The sequence below is a fragment of the Sinohyriopsis cumingii genome, chromosome 13 (genome assembly GCF_028554795.1).
Source record: "Sinohyriopsis cumingii isolate HCF-2022 chromosome 13, ASM2855479v2, whole genome shotgun sequence".
Taxonomy (NCBI): Eukaryota; Metazoa; Mollusca; class Bivalvia; order Unionida; family Unionidae; genus Sinohyriopsis; species Sinohyriopsis cumingii.
This window is the reverse complement of record NC_142973.1, coordinates 35925376-35939073: the sequence shown is the minus strand read 5'-3', so window position 1 is coordinate 35939073 and position 13698 is coordinate 35925376. Positions and strand designations below refer to the sequence as shown.

Here is a 13698-nt window from a genome sequence, read left to right as displayed (position 1 = left end):
TTCAAAATCCTAATCACACACACACCAAAACTTAATGTGTGTGTGTGTGTGTGTGTGTGTGTGTGTGTGGTTAATATGTGTGATACATTTTTAATAGTAATATTAATCATCGATTACTTGATATTAAAGATCAGTTTGATGATAAACAGGGAGGGGGACTTCTTATTTATATTGTAGTATATAAAAGAAGAAATGATCTCGAAACTCACGATTTAAAGTATATGGATAGAAATAAACATAGACAAAGCCTATTCCGATATGCTCTGCCTTTATGCCCCTCCCCTTCTAAACAGGATCCAAAATCAAGCACACAATTTTGTTGGTGTGCATAATTTTGGACCAAGAATAAGACGTGATTTTAATATGAACTCCGAAGGCCCTCCTCAGAAGTGGCAGGACTGTTTCCAAGTAAGTCATAGACAGCCCAACTTAAATCATGAAAGATAATTCAACATTAATTGACCATGTATACATACATAAAATAGAAATGTAAGTGAAATTTGTGTACCTATTTTGCAATAAGTGACCACCATCCTGTACATATCACTTACACATGTGCATAAACTTACTACGAACCAACATCGTAAAACTAAATACAGATATTTTCTCAATTTTCTCACCTCTGCAATGATCTGTATTTGGTGCCTTTTAATGATACTGTAAATACTGCAGATGTCAATAGTGTTTAAGACACATCGTGCAAACATTTTGTCTATATATATTTCTCTTTGAAAACAAAACGTATTAAGCACGAGCTTCGTTCTAAATGCATGACCAAAAAGAGCAAAGAAGCAAGACACAAATGAAATTAGTTTCAGAGATTCAAGGACAGCGAAAATCATAAAATGTGGCTAAACATAACAAGAAGCCTAATACTAAAGATATTGGGAACTCTACCATCGCAAGCAGATTCTGGAAGTATCCAAAAGAATGTAGTACCTTCCCTTCGTATGCCCACCCAGTTAGAAAACAACGAGGGCTCAACCAAACGCGTTTATGAAAGAAAATATCGTCAACCATTACTTTACGAACATATAAAATGATTACGTTAGATAGAACTCCGAGGCCATTGATAACAAATAGCTTCTCAATTATGTAAATGCTAAGGTTCCAACTGATCCTTCTTATGAATTTTATATAAGAGAATATTATGTACAATGTATCTTTAGGAAGCTAAATGTGGAAAAATATCAAACAATTTTCAAGCCTGATTTTAACTGATTTCTACAGGTCATTAAAATGTTGTAACATTCCTCTTTCTATTCCATCTATTTTGGTTTTTCGCATGCTAATCTGTCCTTTGTTTCAGATTATTTCATCATATTCAGTGTTATGTATATTTAATTTGCATTGTTTGTTAGGTTTTTTATTCATTACATGTTATGGATAATTGTATTTTGAACTTCACATTGTTCAAAATCAAATTCATTTTCTACCTGACTTGAATCACTGATTTTGGATTTATAAACAACATGTTTTATCTCATTCTGAGTCCAGATCATTCGAAATTTCCCATGAAATGCCGGATCTATCTTTTGTTTTTTGCAGTTTTTATTATAATTGTAGTAACATACCTTCTAACTATGACTAAGATTTTATTTGTTAACATTCTGAAATTGCCAGAATGATATTTTCCATTAGCTAATAGTTTTAAAAAAATGCTAATTGTGACCTGAGGTCAAGTAGAGAACTCTATAATCTTGTTTATCTAGAAATTATTTATTCACGCTGTAAGACCTGAGCAGAATCAGTTGTAATATTGTTGTGTCTAGTATTTCATATGGGCTGAAATGTATTTATTCAAATTAATTCAAATGAGTCTTCTCTGGAAATACAAAGTGATAAAAATAATATTCTTCGAAATAGAGACGCGGACTTAGAGTGAAATTCATATAAGGATATATTCTTTGATTCTATTATTATGAATTCAACAAAAGACTGTTGGTACATCATTACGACACAGGCAACCACAGGCACATCAACACTTCCAGCGATGGATTTATTTTGGAATACCACTAAAGTTTATTCAAACCTTTCATTATTAGGACTTTGTGCTCGAAATTCTGTGATTAGTTTTTATTTGATTCGTAATACAGTATGTTCTTATTAAATTAATCACTTTGTATTCGAGGGAAATAAATTATTTTTTGAATTTTACAAAATGTGTTGCTTCCACTCTTTTTCGTTACTTAGTTTAAGACCACAGAGTTGTAATATCAGAGTAATATATGTCATATCAGTAGAACGTTCCTGTTAAATGTTGTGATATCATTTTTCTCCTACACGTTTTGTTAATAAGATACATGAATGTAGACTATTAGAAAGTAGGCGAGGGTCTCATTGGTGACGAAATACACTATGATTCTAACTGAGCTACCTTCGTTTAATGTATTATTATTATTATTATTATTATTATTATTATTATTATTATTTTCTTTGGATGTGACGTATATTTACTGTTATTAAACATATATATTGATCTCTATACATTCTTCTTGCATATTTCCCTATAATATATCATCGACTGTATAACCAGATTTTTTTACAATATTCGTTCTACTTAATGCTTTAAAAAATTGTACTTTTTTGGTCTTGTTTCTTAATGACAATGAAAGCCACGAGTATGACGTATACTATCGTTAGATTGAATATGTTTTTGTGTTGTTTGTGTGCCTGCATCATCATTATCATCATCAAATTCATTAATTTTTAAAATTTTCACCACTTTCAGCCAATTTATTTTTTATTTAAAACGTGATAAGATGGACAAGTCACAAATTGTGCAAATATTTGAATTTTTGGAAGATACGAATAATAATAACAGCCGACCGCTTGGACAATTTTGTGTGTGTGTGTGTGTGTGTGTATGTGTGTGTGATTTGGATTTTTAACGTAGCTTTAACAATTTTTTAGTCATATCGCTACGATGTCTGCAGTGTGTCAGTTTATAGTGATGTCTAGCACTGGGGCATCATGCCACAGACATGTAGCATGATGTCCCACCCAGTCACATTATCCTGACGACAGGCCGACCAGTCCTAACACTAACCTCTTAATGCTGAGCGCCAAGATAGGCAGCTATTAGTACCATTTTTGTAAGTCTTTGGTATGACTCGGCCGGGGATCGAACCCACGATCTCCCGCATCCGAGGCGAACGTTCTAACCACTAGCCACCGGAGCTGTAATTGGACAATTGGAAAGGTGCTGGCAGAACTTGCTAGCTACCTATGGCAAATGGAACATAAAAAGAGATACTCGTTTAAAACGTGACTTTAAAGTTGGCATCTATAAAAGGGAAACAAACCAAACATACATATTGAACCTTTGCAATTGCAATCTAGTTTTATATTGATCTTTTTTTCACTAATTTCCATGTAGGTTAAAGTTAACAGGATAAAACACAAAATGAGAGTAAGGCTATCAAACAAACTAAAAAAGGCCACCCCTAAATGACAACAATATAAACTGGAAGACAACTTGTAAAGCGTTCACTATCTTCGCTAGTGATGGTTCCGATATGATAATCCTATCTACACTTTGGCGGATCGAACATATATGCTGGTGCTTTGTCCCAGCGACATATATTGGATGTAGCAGAGGGAAGCGAAGATCAGCGTTCACATGAATTGAAAAAAAATAAAAAATAAAAATAAAATAAAAGATAACAACAACAAAAAACAACAACCGAAAGCCGATTATTTAAAAAATGACCAAGAAGAGTCCAACGAACTGAAGACAATGTAAACGCATCACAACATACTGCAATCAAACAGCGTGACAGAAATGAAACAATGTCCAACAAAACAATCAATTGTTCTTGCTTGTCTACTAAAAAAAAGTATTGTTCTCTCTTCACAGAGTCTTTAGTATCCTATTATAAAACGTTGCAATTGAAAATGAACACTATGTCCCTAGTGGAAATGTCTCTAAAGTAAGGAACAAGAGTTGGTCTACATGCAAACAAATACCAGAATTTCGTTAACGTATCCCTTTTTCCTTCAGGAAATCTTCTCAATGTGACATTGAATACACATTTACTGGACAAAATTGTTAAGTCATCATTACAGACAATTAATACACTGCTAAATCTTTCCAGGTAATAAAAAACAAGATGTCGAGAGAAGCAAAAACAATATGTACACATTTTGCCACCCAACATTAAATTCTACTCTCAATGTAGACTACAACATGCTTTTGGAAAAGCTATTGAGTTTTACAATTGGTACAACATCAACAGTGAATATTATAGAATTTGTAAAGCTGACCATTCCACTTTCATTTAGCAAGTTCACTACAGACTACATGACAGAGAATGAATTGACTTTTACTTTACTAAGTCCCTACTTCATCAAGCCATAATATTTATTATTAGATAAATAAGTAAAGCGCCATCTATTGAAACACAGCAACGGCAGTGGAAAGATAAAGAGATTAAAAATTATTTTACAAAGGGTATAAACAGTATAAATGTGCGTTTTATTTGAATTGTTGGCTGTAAAGGTCTCCTTTAAATAAATAAAAAACCCAAAACAAAAAGACCCACAAACCATAATGTGATAGTGGCATCAGCCATCACCAACTTGAGCCGTACTGATGGCATTATATAGGTAAATCAATCATTAAACCTAAAATCAACTATGATTTTGATCACCAATATATACAACAGACACTGAGAGGTAACAAAGAAAATCAGGGACAAAAAAAAAATGCAGAAACGAAAAGAGTAACAATCACAGAAAAACTCAAAAGAAAACGAACTGAAAAGAAGAAAAAGTAGCCGTTGACTGTACTAAGCCTTCGCAACGCAAGAGAGATATTTTAAAGCATGCAATGCCCGAGTCACTATCGGTTTGAATATGTGTCCTACCATAAGAAAAACTTATTTTAACTAGCCCTTAAATCGTGTTCTCGTTGTCGAACCACTGCTTTGTACACAGGTGTCACGCGCCCCCTACGGTATTATTTCTAATACCGGAGATGGTGGACATTTCAAATTTAAATAGCTCAGAGCCGACGGTTTAGGTATATAAATAACTCAAGGTCAAAAGTATAACAATTTAATAAAATATATCAAATGTATTAAACAATTTCATCGACATGTTTCTCACTAGCAATTTCTTTCGAACAAAAAACAACCTATTCGCAATTGCCAGTTACTATCTCATCATGCAAATTAAAAGGTCCTTAAGGGAGAGTTTCCCTCTCTGTCACTCATCTATCCTTCTTTTGTTTCTCTTTTGGTACTTCTGGTACTCTTGACGTGATCTCCTGGCACTTCCGGATCTCTCCATCTGACACTTCTGGTACTCCTATCACGTGCTCCTAGCGGCACTGCGCCTCCACACAAACTGTTAACGTCACAATAACGCATACCACGTGCTTTCCATGTGCCTTCCCTCTCTCCGATCCTTGGATGTCGTCTCTAACACCCACCCGGAAAGCTTCCTGTGGAATTAGAAAGGAAGCATAATCTTGTCTCCTTGCTTTAATCTCAGGAGAATTAACCACACTCTCACAGATCTTTCATCAGGATAATGGCGAATAAATTATCAGGTCAACTCACGTACTCACATCGAAATATTCCATACACACCTTATTCTATAATAATTGTGCTATAACAATAACAATATTACCAACGACTTCTAATACATACATATACATCCCTATTTTTTAATTCTTCGATATATTAAACTAGCATAATCAACAGCAATCATATGCATTCCTGCCTTACGAATTATAATAGACACATACAAATATACAAATACCTAATTATATGTGCAAAAGTCCAAAATAACTAACTCTGCATAATTCAGTCTATATATTCATATACTAATAAAGCAAGAACAAGTTCTACCACAATCCACTAACAAATTGAGTTATGCATTGCGATGCAACATTGTAGCAAATTACACCATCCACTTCGATTCCAGTTTAACAATCTACGTACGTAATCTTACATGTTAATAATTCGCTATACGCTACGTTACGATATGTTGATAGTTCAGCTATATATGGAAGATTTCATTTCTAATAAATTAAATGTACATAATAATGTGTCCATCTTACAACAACTGGTTATGAAAACGAGACAAATTCGGGCGATGATATGTTACACCAAGAAGCCTTTGTCCGCAAATCCAAACTTAGAATTTCACTAGAATTCCTTCCCGCCTTTTCAACGAGCGCACAACTTCGGCTGCTCGGAGTACAGTCTAATGCCTCTCAACTTCTCTATGATCCACCCTTGGCGAGGTTCACATAAGTACTGATTAAAAAATGGATTTGGTCTGAACATAAGTGGTTACTTACTGAGACTAGATTTGAATCTTTCAGTTTTGATTGAATACGGTCTGGTTTATTTGAATATTACTCTGGGGTAATTTAGCACTTGCTTCTCTCGGATATCTGGTTCCCAAAAGCCCGAACTTGCTCCAAGCTGGTCGTGACATCACTGACTGATTGCAAAACAAACAGAAGAGTCTATGCCTGGTCGGCCCGGTGGTATTAATTCCCTTTGAATTTACCTCAAACAGGTCGTTGCATAATGGTTAAACAACAAACAGGCAGTTTCTTGTGCCCAGAATCGGGTCTATAGTCATAATCGTATATATTACGTATTGACATTATGCCAGGTGCTCTTAACCACGAATTGACTATAAGAAGATATGTGTATACATTAATCATGAAGCATCAGCAAATTTTCCTCACAAAGTGACAACAGGATACATTGATTACAACTGAATGAAGAATCGTTTTCGAAAATGTAGTTGTAACGTGATTGTCGTTGATGAGATGATCATTTTCCCCCAAGCCTTTTGTGACAGTATCTAATTAGACGGAAGAATCACATCCACGAACTTGCCAAGTAACGCGAAACAATTAATTTGTCCAATTACGTAAATAACCTTTGTCAAATGTGGGTTTGGTTTTTCCAGTGTGAATATAATGTCCTGTCCTTAACATCCATTGCTTCAGTGTGGTGGTAGGTAACGTTCTAATCAATTAAACAAACGCCATTTGCGGGGGGGGGGGGGGCACTTCGAGTGCACATGCGATGCTTTAACTGTACGATGGACTGTACGCTATTGTACCAGACGTGGTAATAATTCATTGTACTTGAGAGTGCATCGATATTAAAATATTTCTACATACATTCTTTCAACCTTTTTGAAAACGTTCCTCGACACTGGGTTTCGTTTAAGGATTTTAGGTGGTGAATTTTGAAAAGCTTGTTACAGAAATTCGAGGGCCTTTTTCTGTTTGCCGTCGGATAGGGTGATTACCACCTTATTCCAAGACCGGTTTTAAAAGGAATGACCCAAACTGATTTTGAAAACGCGTCGATGACACAAAGCAAATATTTTTAACCACGATTGTATGCTGCCAAATGAGATCAAGCTTGTCATTGATGATCGATTTCGGCTTGACTTTCGGAAATTTTTCGTCGAATGGGTTTGTGTAACGTGCACGACGATTCTTCTTGTAACCATGGTCGCACGTCTGGTAAAATACACTTTTAAGTTTTGTTTATCAGCACGATACAAGTTTTAAGCAGCACGTTCAGGATTGTATTAAATCTAGGTAAAAGCATTTCCATGATTGGGTTTATCTGTTGTTGCTCTGGAATAAGTCCACATACTCTTCGATACTGCTCTTAGACTTGTGTGGTTTATTTTGGACGAGGTTTGAATAGTGACCGATTTTGGAGTGGTGACTCTTTTCCTGGTGTCTTTTTCACTTCTGGTTTTCCTGCTTTCCCTTTTATCTTCTGCTGACAATGGTATCCACATCCAAGTTTTCATTTATCCTCGTCTGGGAGTAGGAGAAGGTGTAAACTGGGGAGCTGTAATCTGACTAGGTATTGGAGCAGAGTTTGAAACACTTCTCCTGTATTTTCTTCGTTCATCCTTGTGTCTGTGTCTGTGACTGTCTTTGTGACTTTGGGTTCGTTTTTCATGATCGTCTTGAAATCTCTCAGAGTAGGTTTGGCTGTCTAGAGCATTCTGGTGAAAAGTTGAAGATGTTGCAACAATTTCTATCTCATATTTATGACAAAACGGTTCGATCCATCTAAGACTGTAAATCTTGTTGTAACTGAGAAATCTCGCTGAGATTAGGATTCTGATATGTATGGAACTAGATGTGTGTTCGTCCTTCAGTGAGATTAAAAGTTAAATGAATGATGTCTTTTCAGAGAAAGTGTGTTTTAATCTTTGTTTTTAGTCCTCTTTATTTCGTGACTCCTCCTAAAAGTGTCCAAACAAAAGATGGGCCACATTCCTATCACTATAGGTAGAAATCCTACTCGATGCACCATTTTTTTCTTCTTTTGATTGATGGGTATTCTCTTTTTCACCGTTTGGCGAATAAAGTTCAGATGTTTTCCTAATCGTACATTATGTATCTTAGACAAAGATACAGTTTCCTTAAATACATTTAAACAACATTTACACATAAAATCGATGATTTCTTTGGGTACTTTTTTAATTATTTGGTTTTGCATCGAAGTACAGCATGAATTAAGTACCGACAAAAATCCCAATATTTTGCTAATCGAACAGGGAGTCTCTTTCTTTCTAATTTCTTTAAGGAAGATTGGGTCTTGGGATGATGAGGTGTGTGGTGTATACTTCTTCTTGATGAAATCTTTTGTCTGAGGAGCAAAAGCACTGAAGTGAATTTGAACACTCATTTCTATTTTCTACTGGAAATTCGTCTCCATTGATTGTCGGCGCATCGTTTTAACTTCATTTTGGCAACAATCAACGATGATGTGTTTTCAACGGACTGAATCGTGATATGTCTTGTTTAGATAAAACCAGATAACTTATTTTAACATTCACGTTCTCTCTTGGACTTGTGTGTTGGGTGCGGCCCCTCCTTTAGCTGCAGCAACAGTGGCAAAATAAGAAGACGTTGTCGCTGCCACCAGAGAAGAAATTCCATTAAAAATGGGTTTCCATTTCCCCCCATCAAATTTTGAAACACGGGTGCTATATCATGTTCGGCAGGCATCTTCGTGAACAGCGAAGTAGAAGTGGCAGGATGATGAGACCTACACCGAGCGAAGTAGTTTTCTGAAGTACTGAACGCGTCTTACTGCAGTTAGTCATCACTTTTTGGTAAGATTTGTTTCTTGGACTTTTCGTTTTAAGGCTTTTCTTTTTCGTATCTGCTGCACCAAACCCTTCTTTTATGGTGCCGTTGATTATATTTTATAATGGATAAACGATAAATGTAATCACACAAATAATTTGGAATTCACAAACACAAAAATATTATCATTTTAATTAAAGACAAAACGCAGTCTGATGATATTATTCATAGGATAACCCTTTATGTAAATTAGCATATTGATAAATATAGATTATAAAAGGTAGGCCAAATTTGTCTCAGAACATAGAGATTGTTGCTTTTAAAATTAATGCACAAAAGTATAGCGTTCATATAAACTGTAAATGGGAAATGTTTGAATATAGATGGTTACAGTCTTTAAAATCATAAACTATGATTTAGGAAATGTTTGTATATATATATATATATATATATATATATATATATATATATATATATATATATATATATATATATATATATAATTTGTATCCATGGCTGTAAATTATAGTGATTATCTGTAGCTGGATATAGTACGTACATTGGGTCTATTTAATGATATTCAAGAACTTACAATTGCATAGGATTTATAAAATAGATGCTTACGGATTTGTTGACAGTTATTAGTAACATAATTTTAGTAACTATGTTGACGAGACTGGGCCTTATACCCATTGGACAAATCGGTCAGATGTTATCTTAGAAGAATTAAGTTAATTTCCATTGCATGGGTTCGGTGACATGGATAGGTATTTTGAAGTATTACACTGAGTAGTAAGATCTCTCACGCAGGGTATGTTACTACATATAGTCCTAATAGTTTCTTGAGGTGTATAGAAGCAGAAAACCGAGCAGTTAGATTCGTTCCTTTTTTGGAGTTATTCATATTTCTTGTGTTCATATTCTAACGACAACTATGCAGACCTTTGTTTTGGTTGTACTTAGCTATTATCTTACAGGGAAAACAGTTGTTGGGATTGTTCATTTGAAATAGAAAGTACTCATCGGACTATATTAATATTTTGGAACTATTGTGAATTATTCAAAGGAATTCTTTTTTGACAACGTCACGATTCTTGGTGGACCAGTACATTTCCATTTCTGAAATTTATACGGAACTTGTCATTCTTTTGGACTTGAATAGAACTTTTTTTTCAGAATTACTTTTTGATCCACTTCATAATGATATAAGTTCCTCTCACACTGTCATTTATATTTTTGATAATGAAATTATTTGTTAAGTGTTACAAAACTTGTTCGATCTGTTTCTTTTCTGTTACATAGTTTATAAGATCATGGAGTCATAACAAGATGCTATCCTTAAAATATCACTTAAACAATATTTCTTTATGCATTATCCGTTGTTTCTCTCTTTTCTTTGCTTCAAAAGTCATATATGTTTCATTTATATCGTGTGATTGCTCTTTGTCCGTGACTGAGGGTAGAGCTTTTCGACTTTTGTCATTGTTTTAAGTTTTAAAGTTTTACTGCGATTTGAGTCCAAGGTTTAGCCGTATTTGCAAACTTAGAATATTCTGGAAGGGAACTGGTTTACAATTTGTTGGAATTTTCCTCATTCTGGCCATTCTGTTATGTCTTAGGTCAAGTGAAATTATTATTATTATTATATATATATATATATATATATATATATATATATATATATATATATATATATATATATATATATATATATATATATATAGGATGAGGCAAACACTTATTTATAACTCTTTTGAGTTCAGTATGTGAAATCATTTACTGTTGTGCTCAGATATAATTTGGGAGGATCATTTATTTAAATTACTCGCATAAATTGTAAAGTTCTCATTGACTTTTTGGACTAAAACATCAGTTTCGGATTATTGTGAATTCTTTCGTAGACATTCTGGATAATAGTATTGTGATACATCAAGAGTCCCGTCCGCCTCCCCTCCCCCCGTTAGTACGCTCTTGTGCACAACGTTCACAGTACTTCCATCCTAACTTCTTGCTCTGAAATTTCCTAGTCTAATCTCCAGGGCTGCGGACAGGACTTGTGGGCCTTTCGAAAAAGTCTTCAGTAGGGCCCTATGAATTGCAAATTGTTACGGCGGTGGGCCAACTGACCGTTAAGGGTCCCCGGAATGTTGTCCTAGTTGTCGGCAGCCCTACTGTATTCATAAGATCTCAACTTTTATATCTTTCGATGTCGCAGATAAGTCTTACATCGTCTTTAGAAAACAACATATGTATGCACACTGGGGCCCCGAGTGGCTGAGTGGTCTAAAGTGCTCTCCGTTACGGATCACTGCCATCTCACCTCTGTTTGCGTGGGTTCGAGTCTCGGATTCGGCTAATGTGGGTATGTGAGAAAGCTTGCCAGTAGCTTCTCGTGGGTCGGTGGTTCTTTCTGGGGATTTCACGGGTTCTTCCTCCACCATTAATACTGGCCGCCATGTATAGCCTATCGTGTGCTGAAAAATGGCGTTAAACCTTACAACAACAAGAACAAAAAAAAAATGTATGCACACTACATAATGTTACAGTAGCTATCGATTTACTGACATGGGAGCACATATAACTTACTCAATAATAATAATAATAATAATAATAATAATATAATAACATTAATATTAACAATAATATCTTTTGAGATGCAGTAATTGTCAAAAATGGTTTGATTCCAAAGTAATGGTAATTTAGCTAATGGCAAGAAATTATAGCATTTTTCCATTCTGACAGAATACCGCGCCTATGGATGGAGCAGCTGAGAAAAATATTCGCAGAGTCCAGAGAATCTAACCAAACAACTTCAGATTTTAATGTGTTTGTTCCTGTCTTTCGGCGGTAATAAAGTAATAAACAAGCTTGTTCGGAAACAAATAAATGACTGGCTTTAAGGCGCGGAAGATTTCCTTATACTTCAATAATAAAGAAAGAAGGGAGTATCGCTTTTGAGGAAGGAATTATTCCAGGCATGAGCCGGTGGTATCAGACTACCGGAAATTCCAGCGTAAAACCTGTCTACGTGTCAATTTTGCGTTGTACAACAAGGCTGCTGTGCACCCTAAGTAGCGTATGAGGCAGAGAGAGAGAGAGAGAGAGAGAGAGAGAGAGAGAGAGAGAGAATCAATAAACAATAGGCCATTTTTAGATAGATAGATAGATAGATAGGTACAGAAACAAGTTCTTGGGCACAAATTCATGTTCTTATCTTATTTTTATGCTTGAACACACGCTCTTTGTGCGTGTGGTGTGGGGTAGGGAGAAAAATGCAATAATAATAATAATAATAATAAATCATAACAAAGCAAGGAAAACAAAAAAAGTTTCCTTGTTCATCTTAAAACAAAATTTTAACGCTAATTCGCTTAAAATACAAAACTGGTTTCGTATGCGAGACAAACAGTCAATGATTTCAAACCAGCGGGCGAGACAAATAGATCGCATGGTTTGTAACTCCCTATACTGTAGCAAAAAATGTACAGCTTTCGTTACAGTAAGTTTCCTGCCACGAATGCAGAGCGGAAGTGAGCGTCATTATCCAATCCAAAAGGATGTTCTACCTTAAAATTGAGGGTGCTAACGTATCAAGTGGGCCACGTTGGAAGCATTTGATTGGTAAAAATACTCAGATTGCAAAAATCTGGTTTCCTGATTGGCTCTTATCCTGAGTTCATTTTTTGCCAGGCAAGTGTGTTAGACATTGAATAAAATACTACAGCTGTACGCCGGTAACGGAAATTTCATTTCAACCTGCAATATTGATCGCACAAAGAAAAGCTGTTGCCTACGGCCACAGATTAATTGATTGTTGGAGATATTTCCATTCACTGACATAGGTAAGAGCTTTGTACATGCCTTGCACCAGTTGCAGTGTAAATAGCGATTGGTACTGAATACCGGGGTTCGTTACAAAGAAAAGTTGGAGTAACCGTCCATGAATCAAGGGTGGGGGATTCTAACCTGTAACAGCCCCATTCCTTGATTCATGGACGGATACTCCAAATTTTCTTTTAACGAACCCCTGTGGTACTGAAAAGTTAGTAATTTCGACTTCCTTCAGTACAAATATTTGCATTTATTTTAAAATAAATTCCGATAGAGATATACCGTCTTATATGCCTGAGTTGTTACACTGCTATTTTCACGTGCTCGTTGAAATTTCGTGCACAGATTTTCTTGTTGCATAAATACAAGATTCACTAATGGACCACAGGTGCTCGACGCGAGCTTGATGTTGAGAAAAAAAACCACAACAACAATAATCTGAAGGTAAAAAATCGTAGAGTCTAAACAATACCTTAGATTGGTACCATGACCCGTTCTGAGTCCCTCTATCATACTATATGAGGGAAGGTACGGAACTTCCAAATACTTGGTTCCACCCATGACAATCGATTTCCTTCAGCTATTTCCGTCTTTAAAGGCACACAACCATACTCTATGGCTTGTTTTACAACTGAGATATTTTTCTATTCATCAAGCCACCATTAGCTTTTCTGCAATTTACCAAACTGAAGTTATGGACTCCAAACATGTGATTGTTGCGAATATTGTCTTTTGGAACAAGTGCAAGCTCATGTGACAACCGGTGTAAA

The 13698-nt window shown here is 35.4% G+C and overlaps 1 protein-coding gene across 4 annotated transcripts in view; it reads left to right on the top strand.

Moving 5' to 3' along the window:
- Nucleotides 1-12600: 12600 nt before the first annotated feature.
- The window catches only part of LOC149785204 (calumenin-like), a 45910-nt gene continuing 44812 nt past the window's right edge, over nucleotides 12601-13698 (top strand). For 2 of the 4 annotated variants that reach the window (XM_089979008.1, XM_089979005.1), the window contains exon 1: nucleotides 12728-12939. The gene's annotated coding sequence lies outside the window, so the exon portion shown is untranslated. The other 2 variants (XM_089979006.1, XM_089979007.1) reach the window with 2 other exon arrangements.